The sequence below is a fragment of the Podarcis vaucheri genome (assembly GCF_965113315.1).
Source record: "Podarcis vaucheri genome assembly, chromosome: 3".
NCBI lineage: Eukaryota > Metazoa > Chordata > Lepidosauria > Squamata > Lacertidae > Podarcis > Podarcis vaucheri.
In genome coordinates, this window is record NC_138761.1 from 33,516,558 (window position 1) to 33,529,446 (window position 12,889).

General features: G+C 43.0%; 1 long non-coding RNA gene across 1 annotated transcript; it reads left to right on the forward strand.

The window, feature by feature from the left end:
• The first annotated feature begins 230 nt into the window (after positions 1-230).
• LOC309527910 lies at positions 231-12,653 on the forward strand. The gene is made up of 3 exons (XR_014217426.1): positions 231-356; positions 1,396-2,439; positions 12,529-12,653. It is a non-coding gene; the product is annotated as an uncharacterized lncRNA (long non-coding RNA).
• Positions 12,654-12,889: the final 236 nt, after the last annotated feature.

Genomic DNA, 12,889 nt, shown 5'->3' on the forward strand with positions numbered 1-12,889 from the left:
ATCAAATCCAAACTCCTCCTCCTCTTCTTCTTCTTCGGCTTGGTATCCTGACCCTTTCATCATCTTGGTCACCCTCTGTACATGTTCCAGCTTGTGAATACTCTTCTTAAACTGGGGTATGCAGAACTGGACACAGTAGTCCTGGATGGGAGTGTTCCTGCATACAAAGGTGCATGGTTCTTGGTGACAAAACTTGTATTCTGCACCTCTTGATTTTAGCTCTGCCACATCTTCCTGCGGAGTCTCTTCCACTGGTTGGTCGATGACTTCTTCCATTCCCCATGAGGCTCTGCTCTCTGCAGGAGGGGCAATGAAGAGAGCCCTTAGTTCTGATTCCGTCTCTTTAGTGTCATAAGGTGAGGACTTCTGTCCTCTTTTCCTGGTCACCAGCCTTCAAGCCCCTCTCCTCCTCCTCCCCCCCTATCTGGGGCTGCCCAAGTATGTCAGATCCTCACAGAACCCAGAGGTCCATGTCAATATCTGTCCTGTATCGATCCTGTCATTCTTTTTTTTTTTTGAAGGGAAATGTTGTATTTTGATTAACTTCCCTCAAAACCAACCTTGATCCAATTGAAGGGGGAAAGCACAGTCCAGACACATTTTAAGCCAAAAATCTGTACACAGCCTTAGTTGTGCTAGAACAAGTAAGTTAAATAAGACCACGATTTAATGAGCAGGAAGCAGAATATCTCAAGGAGGTTTCCAAAAGTCTTCCTGGAAGATGATACCATCCAGAAAGGTCGTGTCTGAGATTATGAATCCCAAAACCCTGTGAAAATTGGGTTGGAATGCTGGTTTTTATTATCTTGTTTATATTAATGCTGGAGCTCTGAACTTCACTGGTACAGGTTATGAAGGAGGCAGGGAGAATTGTTTCCTGAAAGAAACAAAACTTTGGCTCCCTATAGGTGCTGGGAATGGGCAGCGTTTCTAATTCTAAGGACAAGCTGGTATGAGGCACAGGGCATGTAGAAAATAATGTGCCCTACAGGGAGAGTGCTTTGGTGTGGCTTACAGGCTCACAGCCATTTTGCAGTTTCCATAGAAACACGGAGGAGATTTTGAAACAACTTGCTGTGAAAGTTGACAAATCCATGAAGCATTGCCTGCCAATGCCCTTGTGGTGTTCGAGTGCATTTAACTCTCTTGTTTTCATGTGAGGTGAATGGATGTAATACAAACTATCAATTAAAGCCTTTTGAAAGTTGGAAATAAAGAGACTAAGTGGTTTTAAAACAACAGAGGGGTGGAATTGTGGAACGGTATCTTTATTCTCACAAGAGCAAAGAACGGCTGTATTCACAGATCACGTTAAACCACAGTTAAGCTGGGTTTAACTGTGGTTTGATGTAAACGAGCAGCATGCTCAGGAATTCCTACATCATTTCTCCCCAGATCTTGGCCTTGGCAGGAGCAACAAAGTACAAGTCTTGGATTGTAGTATCATCGGAACCTGGGCTCATGGTTTGTCTCCCCCAGACAAACTACATACTGTTAAGACAAGAACAAGTGTTGATTACTGTTTGCGGTTCTTTGGAGAGAAGCAAACTACAGCTGTGAGTATGGACGACATAGTAATCCAAGGCTTGTTGTGTTTTGTTCCTCCCAGTGCAGTGTGGTGTGGCCAGAAGCTAAGAAGAGTCTGTCATCGCTCTCCCCAGCATTACCACTTTAAATATAACCAGCAGTGTGCTTTATAGTAATTGCAGCCTGTGTTTTTGATCTGGTGAACTTCAGGGGCCAACAAGGCAGAGTTATTTATTTGCTGTTTCAATGTTTTATGAGTTTTCTTTTATTATAATGAAGACAGCAGGAGGTTGAGTGGCTGGCAGGGTCTAGCTGAGAATCCATATTTTCAAGTCTATTTTTGAGCAGACACAAAAGTTGGATCTCATCTGAAGCTGCAGGCGCAGTTATTATGTCTCTGGAGACATGGCAGGCCTGCACCTGCTTGACGTTAAACAATGCAGCTTGATTCAACGGTGTTCTAGAACTTGCCAAACAAAGAGTCTGGTGATCTCTATGGAGAAAAGGAATATTGTTGGCTACACACGATGGCTATATGCTATCTTCCAGATCAGCAGGCCTCTGAATAATAACAGCTCCTAGGGAGCAGTTAAGACGATTGCCCTCATATCTAGCGAGAGAGCTTTTCATGCTCTTATCTCCAGAATCCCAGAAGTATCTTTTTGGCCGCTGTAGGGAACAGGATTCTACTCGAGTAGACAGACCTTTGGTCCAGCAGAGTTATTCCATTTTCTTAATCCCTTTGTACTAGTTTAAGAGACCCTCTCCTCCTGTGTATAACATGTACTCCTAAATCAGCCTTGCAGATAAATAAACAAACCCACAAAAGGTACAAACTCCACCTAGCAGGCTGGGATGGATTACTCTGCACTGGTCAAACTTTCCTTCCTCCATGTCTAGTATAGAAACCAAGTAGGCTGGTGAAGGAAGAATGGAATGATCCACACCTCTTCTGCCAGGCTGTTCACTCGCCTACATGGAATTTTGGGTCGCCTAGGGCTACCAAGTACAGGACACGGGTGGCGCTGTGGGTTAAACCACAGAGCCTTGGGCTTGTCGATCAGAAGGCCGGCGGTTCGAATCCCTGCGACAGGGTGAGCTCCCGTTGCTCGGTTCCTGCTCCTGCCAACCTAGAAGTTCGAAAGCACATCAAAGTGCAAGTAGATAAATAGGTACCGTTCCGGCGGGAAGGTAAACGGCGTTTCCATGCGCTGCTCTGGTTCGCCAGAAGTGGCTTAGTCATGCTGGCCACATGACTCGGAAGCTGTGCACCGGCTCCCTCGGCCAATAAAGCAAGATGAGCGCCGCAACCCCACAGTCGTCCGCGACTGGACCTAATGGCCAGGGCTCCCTTTACCTTTACCTTAGGGCTACCAAGCAAGTTGTGAAATTTGAGGCTGCCCTGATCTATTCTGTGCCCCTGTGCAGTTAAAGTTGCTGGCTGATATACTGCGCTTGAGCCAGATGGATGCAGAAGACAATGCAAACCTTTGATGAACAGAATACAGAAGTGGATATAAAATGTCACCAGCAGCAATAGCACTAATGCAAGAGAAAACTGTTGAACTGGATTAGGTTGGGGGGGGGTGTGGAGAGACAATGATCAAGCAGTTCTTTCAAAAACTGTCCTCTGTGGTTACCCAACATGCCTGGAATAAACTCCCAATTATGAGCTATTGCAGCAACATCTGCAGGACCTCAAGAGGCTCCCAAATTACTAAACTACAGCCAAGGTCCCCTGGCACACATAACAACAAAAACAAAGGCAACAAACCAGAGGCAGAAATCTTTTAAGAGAGTTAAAATAGAAGGCTGCATTTTTCTTGCCCCTCAAGGGTTTCCAAATGCTGCCCCAGCAGCTTCCTAACACTTTATTTCAGCAACACTTTGAAGCTCTTTAAGAAAATTGGGATAAATAAGTGGCGCTGTTTTTTTCCAGTTTGCAGCCAATAAACTAGAACTTTTCTTACTTCCCTGCAGTGATTAAAGCCTGTAACCACAGCAAACGAAATGGCTATATAAATCCAGATAGCAAGTGTTACCTCCCTATAGGCGAGAAAATTAGAAAGGAAGAAAATCCCAGCCTAGTAACCCCTACTCTGCAACCACAATACATTTCAGCCAGAAAAACATAAGAGGTAATGAAGCTGTTGCACATGTTCTCTGAGCCGTTGCTTTATTTTCATCTGGCTGAACTATTAAGGGAGATTACATGACCCCCCTCTGGGCATGGAAAGGTGTGGAGGGAATCGTGAGCAAGCTCTGTTCCTCTGTCATCACCTGCACATTCAAGCCAGTGGCAACTGATGCCCATTGGAATTGGTGGGCTGGAAGGCAGGGAGCCAAACAGTAGGCAGAGCCAGAGCCAATGGCAGGCAGAAACCAACTAATTCTAGCAGACCCTCCAAGTGTCCCTATTTTCCAGGGACAGTACTGGATTTACGGAAGGCGTCTCAGTTTCTGATTTGATCCCAGAATGTCCCGCTTTTCTTTAAAGGTAAAGGTAAAGTGACCCCTGACCATTAGGTCCAGTCGTGACCGACTCTGAGGTTGTGGTGCTCATCTCGCTTTATTGGCCGAGGGAGCCGGTGTACAGCTTCCAGGTCATGTGGCCAGCATGACTAAGCCGCTTCTGGCAAACCAAAGCAGTGCATGGAAACGGCGTTTACCTTCCCGCTGGTGTGGTACCTATTAATCTACTTGCACTTTGATGTGCTTTTGAGCTGCTAGGTTGGCAGGAGCAGGGACCGAGCAACGGGAGCTCACCCCATTACGGGGATTCGAACCGCCAGCCTTTTGATCGGCAAGTCCTAGGCTCTGTGGTTTAACCCACAGCGCCACCCACGTCCCGTTTTGCTTTTCTTTAGGATGTCCCTATTTTCACTGGAGGACATGGAATTATGCAACCCCGTAGCAGAGGAGATAAGAAACTATACAACCTCTAGAAGACATCTGAAGGCAGCTCTGTATAGGGATTTAAAAAAAAATATTTAGTTATGTTTTTATAATAGTGTATGTTGGAAGCTTCCCAAAGTGGCTTGACAACCCAGTCAGATGGCTTGGGTATAAAATAATAATAATAATAATAATAATAATAATAATAATAATAATAATAATGGGACATCCCTATTTTCATCAGTGAAATGTTGGAGGGTATGTTCCAGTTTCTGCCCCCCTCCTCCTCCCTGCTTAGTTCTATAATGGCAACACTGAGTGCCACAACCTGGACTGCATGCAAGTAAGATGGCAAGTGGGGCCTGTCTGGAGGCAAAGCAAGTTGGGTGGAACAATACCCAATTTGCCCTAATGGACTAGGCTCCATGTACTGTAGATGCATGGGTGGGTGGATGTGCATAGAGATCCTCTATTTAAAGAGGGACCCTTGGCCAAACCGTCTTTCCCTGAATAGAAGCCACCACCACCCCAGCAAGTTTTACTCCCTTTGTTGTAGCTTCACTGCATGGATGTCAGGAGGCGTCTTGGAGATGCAAGGAGATGTGGCAGTGCACAGAGAAATTGGAGTTGGCCCACCCAGCTCCACAACCCCCTCCATACCTTATTTCAACACATGGAAGAAGTTGTGTTCTCCCCACATCCTGTGTCATTAAAGAACACCCATATTAGACTCACCAGACGATATGGCATATACATTTTGTTTTGGTCGGGAGACGCATTATGAATGCACCAAGTAGGAAAATCTGTAATACATCTCATCAAAGCATTGAAGGAACAGAAGGACTCTATTGTCTCTCAGATGGCTTGCATGGTTTCTTAAAAAGCAAAGGGTAACACTTGTCTGACTGACACACTAAGCAGGGAATATTTCCAGCTCAATTAAGCTTTATGGGTTGATAAGCAGGAAATGCAGACTCTTAAAAAAAAAAGAGAAAGTTATGTGGGACATGATTTCAAATGCAAATAAGGGCACTTGCAAGCTGTTGTAAAATTCTGGACAGTAGAATGTCTGACTGCAGGCAACTTCTTTTTTAATGCTTCCACCCTCAGTGGTGGTTGGTGCTCCTTGTGGGGCTGCTCAGAGGCCAATGAGTGGACACAGGGTTGCTGCCAAGTTGTTCTGGTTTTCTCCCCATCCTCCTCCCTTGCAAAACTACTGTGGGCATGTAAGTATTGTGATTTAAGAAATAGCACCTAACTAAACTAAGAAGCGTCTTACTCTGGTTCAGAAGGGGTCCCTGGTGTCACAATTTCTAGGGTTAGTTCAATGCCAAAGAAACTGTACGTTACTCAGAAATAAGCCCTCTTGAATTCCATGGGGCTTGCTCCCTTAGAAGTACAGGATTGTAGCCTGAATTTGTTAACAGGACGCAGGACTGTTAACAAGGGACCCGTCACCCCATAGATTTCCAAATTTATGGGAAAGGTTATCGTGCTCTCCCATCTTACTCACTTCTACATCTTTCGCTTCTAGAATGTGGAATTGATTTAGAGGTGATTTGAGAGTTATTAATGAGGGTCTTTGGGGGATTAAACTGATTTGGGGTAAGATCTGTTGAGAAATTAAACACGGACAAGCAAATTATAGATCTGGAACAGGATGCCAGTTAATTGAAGATTAATTGAATAAATTGCTGAATTGGATGCAACTGTCCGGCTGCCTTCTATATAATCTTTACATTCTAAATATTCATCTATACATATAAATTAGCACTTGCAAATTTGTGTCTATACCTCTCCCCTCCCAATCTTTGAAGTGCTTAGCAACCTCCCTGTTTAAGATAATTTAAACTTTGCAAGATAAAATATTCTGTGGTTGTAACACCAACATGAGTAGTTAAGGCCGCAATCCCAACCCCACTTACTTGGGAGTAATCCACATTGAATTCAGCAGGACTTACTTCTGAGTAGATGTGGTTAGGATTGCATTTTAAGTAGTTGGCCACATCCGTTTTTCTCCTGCATTGACAAATTTGTCTTTTCCAACACATTTTGGGAATTCAAAGCCATAAAATTAAAAATCAAGCTTTTGTCCTGTGAGTCAAGTAAAACTTATATCAAGAGTGTTGCAGAAAATAACAGTTCCTGTTTGGGTATATTTTTAACATATCCTATGCTTCCCCCACCTTCCTCCTAGCAACTACTTGATGAAAATGAGCTGTGTTGGAAACTGTGGAAAATGACTTTCTGGAGATTAAAAAAAACACCTCTCCTGGAAAAGCATAGTTATTATTATCTAAAAGTAGTTTTGTTACCCAGAGTGTGCCTATAGAAATTTTAACACAAAGGTCGTCAACCGCCCGTACATTGCCAGCATGTGAACAATTTAATTGCAATAATGACAACGTGCTTTCTCTAAAGAATAAATTGTAGCTGCAGTAAACGAGGTCTTGCAAAAATAATGCAACTGAGCAACCATAACAAACAACTATTGTGGCAAGAATAATCAGGTGACCCTGTTGTTAATTCTGAATCCTGCTTATGTGACCTTTCAGGGATGAGGGGCTGGGGGTGGATTTGACACCGAGAAACTGAGATCATTATTTGCGGCTGGTTATTAGAGTGCAAAAGCAGGATTCTGCCATCTGCTTGACTGGTTTGCTTTCCACCTCGATCCTCCTGTGGGGATTGCGGAGTTCCAGCCTTTCCCCCTCTAGCTTGCTAGACACCAAATGGACTGTAAAGTTGTAGGCTGAGTAAAATGAGGACTGGCCCTTGTCTGATGGTATCTCTGTTTGCTATCTTTGCTTATCACAGTTGCCCCCTTGGAGCAGGGAGGAGAAGAGAAGGTTCTGTGGCAGCAGAGAGGGGGGAGCAAGTGGCAGTTTTTACAGATCACTTTGCTGATCTGGGGAGCCAGTCCAAACCACTAGGCTGAGGTTTTCTGACAATCCAAAGGAATACATGTTATGCTATAAATAATTAAACAAACAAACAACACATATATGATTTGTTTTTGTTTAGTCGTTTAGTCGTGTCCGACTCTTCATGACCCCATGGACCAGAGCACACCAGGCCCTCCTGTCTTCCACTGCCTCCCGCAGTTTGGTCAAACACATATATGATATAACACCACAAATGAACAACAGATAGTGGAACCTCGGGTTAAAGACGCTTCAGGTTACAGACTCCGCTGACCCAGAAATAGTACCTCGGGTTAAGAACTTTGCTTCAGGATGAGAACAGAAATCGTGTGGCGGCAGCACGAGGCCCCATTAGCTAAAGTGGTACCTCAGGTTAAGAACAGTTTCAGGTTAAGAACGGACCTCTGGAATGAATTAAGTACCTAACCCGAGGTACCACTGTACACTTATTCAAAGACAGGATAATAGTTACCACTGTGACATCCCTTTCTTTTCTTTTGCTTTCAGAAGAAAAATACAAATACTTTCAAGCAATGCAAGCAAGTGTGGGATCACCTTAAGAAAATTTATTCTCCCTTAGAGGCAATGGAATTGATTAATAATGTTTAAAATGAGCCAAGAAGTGGAGCTACCCCCATCCTGCATGTTTAACTGAGGCCCACATTTGTCACTGCAGGAACCCTCTTATAAGATGCATTCCTTCCTGTGTCTGAGGGTTCCCGCAAGGACAAACGTGTGCCTCAGTTAAAAACAAAAGGAAGTTTCCTCCTCTTCAGAATAATTTTCAAAGTATTCATTTGCAAAATGCTGTGGATTTAATTAATTAATGTAGCACCCATGTGATTAATCAACTCAGTTTTCTTTGTTCAGGTGTCATATAGTTTTCACGTGTGGCTTGACAGCTGAGATGTGCATTTTCAGGACCTGCCTCATTCCTCGAACTATAACTTGTTTTAACTGTTTTTAATTCTGCATTTTAAATTGTCATAGTCCACTCTGGGACATGCTGGTAATAGGTTTAATAATAACAACGAGAGGCTGTTGTCCCTGTTTGCTCTGCTTGCTAGACCCACCTACCACCTAACCCCTTTCCCTCACACCTGGCCAACTCCTCCTCCCTTTATGTATATATATATATATATATATGCTTTCGTAGATTTTCACGGGTACAGGAATGCAGGTTTTGGTGTCTTCGGGTGTCTTCCCGTGTAAGAGTCGGGGTGTCTGTGCGACGTTTCGACGAGGTCTCACTCGTCATCTTCAGGCTGGTGCTTTCGGCTTCTTGTTACTGGAACAGAGCAGAGTCTGGTGTTTGAGTTCCTATAAATACTGTTGAGGGGTGTGGTGTATAGCCTCCAACGTTCTGGGCAGAGAGGAAGTTCCTAGATTAGTGTGTCTTTTCTTCTTTTGTTCCTTAATTACTTGAGGGATATCTTGGGTGATTTCATGAGTGATATTCTGAATACCACTGGGTGGGTCATTAAGTGTAGATTAGTTGCTAAAGCTTTCGTGTCTTGACCTCTTGAGCTTGTGAAGAGTTTTTCTGAGAAGATGGCTGTGCTGCATTTAGTTGTGCTCTGGCTTGGCTTCGTGTATAGGGGCGAGCTGTGGTTTTGTGCCTTGTGCCAGCCAGATCTGTGTAGGGATTGCAGGGGGGTGCAGCATCCGGAGGTGCCACTATAGTTTGGCTACTGGATGGAGTCTGTAATATGTCTGTGGAGAGGGTCTGGGTTTGGGTCTGGTGTGGTTGATTGGTGACGGCGTTCTGTGTGCCTCTGGTTCTGGTGTCGGTTTTTGTGGGGAGGGCTAATTTCCAGATGTCTGGCAGGCGGGACGTGTCGTCACTCTTGTTCATGTTGTGAGGGTGTTTCTCTATCTCGATGGCTTCCATGATTATTCTCTTGTGGTGATGTTCCATGTTAAAGAGCAATTTGGAATCTGCAAAATTAATTTCGTGTCCTGTTTCTTTCATGTGTTGGAAAAGAGAGGAAGTTTTTTCTTCTTTTTTGACGGCATTCTTGTGTTCTGCGATACGTGCATTTATTCGTCTGTTTGTTTGTCCAATGTACGTGGCTGGGCAGACTTTGCAGGGTATTTCATAGACCCCTTGGTTTTCCAGCTGGATTTTGTCTTTTGGGTTTCTGAGGATATTGGCTATTTTTTGGTTGGTGCAGAAGGCTGTTTTGATATTGTGTTTATGGAGGATTTTGCTAATTTTGTCTGTAGTGCCCTTGATATAAGGAAGGAGGGCCATGCCATTGTTTTCTTCTGTGTCTTGGTTTTTGGGGGGTGTTTCTTTTTGGATTAGCTTCGTAACCCTGTTTTTCTGGTATCCATTGGCGATTAACACATTTGAGAGATTCTGTAACTCAGTTGTCAAGTGGTCTTTGTCAGCCAGGCGTTTGGTTCTGGAGATGAGAGTCTTGGCTATGGAGTTTATTTGTGCAGGGTGGTGGTGTGATTGTGCATGTAAGTAGCGGTTGGTGTGTGTTTTTTTCCGGTAGATAGTGTGTCCTAGGGAGCCATCAGGTTTTTTGTAGATTAGGACGTCAAGAAAGGGGAGTTGGTTGTTGTCTTCTATTTCCATAGTGAATTGTATTTTGGGGTGTAGGCTGTTGAGATGTGTGAGGAAGCTATCTAGTTTTTCTTTCCCGTGTGGCCAAATTATATATTTGCTTGTTTTATCTTAGGGTTTTTTTAAAATGATATTTATTATTATTTCATAAACAATAAAACAATAAAAATAATAAAAACAAGTTCCAACAAATTCAAAAAGCAAAACAGAACAAAGATACACGATAGAAAAACAGTTGATAGAAAGAAATGAAATTAAAAAAAAGAATAAGAACAAAGAAAAAAGCCAAAAATCAAAACTGAAAAATAGATCAATATTTTCAAATCTTATATTTTCTTCACTAATTTCTCGACCTCTTCACACCTCCCATTTTGTATTCCAGTTCAGGTATTTAATTCAGCAAATCCTTACCCTTTAACTTTCAACCTTACTCCATATGTTAACCTATTATTATAAATATCCATTTTCAATTATCAGTCCCTATTTACATTTTCATAAGCATCTCTTTACCAGTACCACTTATTTTCATTCAAACGTCAATTCAACATTCCTTAATTTTACAGTGCTTCTGCAAGTAATCTTTAAACTTCCTCCAATCTTCCTCCACCGACTCTTCTCCCTGGTCACGGATTCTGCCAGTCATCTCTGCCAATTCCATGTAGTCCATGACCTTCAGCTGCCATTCTTCCAGTGTTGGTAGCTCCTGTGTCTTCCAGTCTCCTCCTCCCTTTATAATTGACCAAACCCTACTCCCTTTATGTCTTGCGCACTCCCTACCTATCCCCTCACAATTCACCCCAAACCACTTCCCTTCCCTTACAGCTTGCCCCAACCCACAGTGCCTCACACTTTTAGAGGAAGGTGAGAGGACTGTTTGCTAAACCACTCTCTGAAGTGCCTTCCACCCTCCTTTAAACATCACTATAGTGATATTTTCCCCTCTGGACTCCGCCTGCATTGTTTAAGTGACTTTGCTGACACCAGTGTAAGCTTAGATTTGATGGTTTTGTGGGGATCCATTGTAAAAAGCATGCGAATTCAAGAGAACCCACTTGAGTTCTATGGGATCTCACTTTTATCCTAACTACGTGGAAAAGCAAAAGGTGTTTGTCTCTGACTCATGAGCTTGCTTCCTCACCCCCATCTTTCTTTCTGCAGGGGCTGCTTTCTCTCTGGGTTTTTGCTCACTCTCTGTCACCTTATTTTTTCTCTCACATACAAGCACCTCTGTCATTCCCAGCTTTTTCTCCCAACTAGCAGCCAATCACTCCATCTTCTTCCTCTACCATCCTCCATTAGGGAAATTTTTGGGTTGCAGTAACTTCCTCCCCAACTCCCTTGGTTGTCATCTTAACCCCGTGCTCTGTTGCCCTATTCTTCCCCCTACCCCGTCATCAGAATTGTCTGCTGGATCAGACAAACAGCCCATCTAGACCAGCATCTATTCTCACAGAAACTGATCAGGTGCCTATGGAAAGCCCCAAACCATGACCTGGGGTCGACAACACTCTACACACTTGTGATTTCCAGCAACTAGTATCAAAGGTGCACTGCCTCCGACAATGAAGTGGAACATACTCAATGTTGCTAGAAGCTCTTTATAGACTTTCCCTCCATGAATTTGGCCAATCCTCTCTTTAAAGTCATCCAAGTTGGTGGCCATCTGTCTTCTGCTCCACCCCCATCACTGTGTCTTCCTCTTCCTGGTCACTTCAGACACTGCCTGTTCCTACCCCCACTCGTGATGCAGCTGCAGCAGTATCCCTCTCCTCTCTCACAATTTTGCTGAATGTGTCAGCCACCATCTTTATTTCTCAAGAATGCCTCTGGCCCCCATTACTTGCCTCTTTAATATCCTTTCTTAATTGCCTCAGTGTCAGTTTCTGTTCCCACAGGTAGGGTGGTGGCGGCAGTTTTAAGTACTGATTTCCTCTTGTAGTTTCCCCCCTATTATTTTTATAACAAAATAGTTATTAAAAACAGCACTTTAGTTGTTTTTATCACCTATAACTGAAGCACTTAAAATTACAGGAAAACATCTGAAAAGGAACCTAATATCAAAAATGTGTTCACTCAATTATCCTTGATTGTATTTTACTGTGATTGACTGGCATATGACTCAGGAACTTCTGTATTGCTCTGCATTTATTTGCTGTGACATGATGTTTTATAATAATATGAATGTTATTTATTCATTTATTTGATCCATTTCATTCCAGGCTTTCCATTGTCTAAATGTGTTAGACTTTAATTATGGCTTCTATTTAAGCTGGTAAAACGGCAATACATTACAATACAATGACTAATGGAAACATAGAATCACAGAATTGTAGAGTTGAAAGGTGGAGAGTTTAAAAGCTCTTTTTGCCCTGTGAGATCTTACAAGAGCATCCCAGAACTGGTGCTGGGTCCTTGTGGGTATATCTATTTTTATTATGAGTAAAGATTATCTAGTATGTCCCTAAGGACAGCCAATTAAACCTTTTACTTCATAAGCCAATTTCTTGGTCTTAAAAAATAATCACTAATATTTCTCTTAAAATTATTTAAGATTTTATTGATTACAGCAGGTTAATTCTTTTTGGTTTGTTTTAGGTCTATGTCTAGGATACTGAATATGGAGCAAGGTTATTACATAAAGATAAGATACATTACCAGAACCTGGAGCAGGAGATCCTTCCTCAGAGGCAGCTGAGAGCTGAAGGAGTCTGCCCTTACAATCTAAACATAGGGTATATATACTCATAATTCACTGAGAGTGAGAAATGGTCAAAGGCCTGGAAACGATGCCTTATGAGGAACGGCTAAGGGAGCTGGGCATGTTTAGCCTGGAGAAGAGGAGGTTAAGGGGTGATATGATAGCCATGTTCAAATATATAAAAGGATGTCACATAGAGGAGGGAGAAAGGTTGTTTTCTGCTGCTCCAGAGAAGCGGACACGGAGCAATGGATCCAAACTACAAGAAAG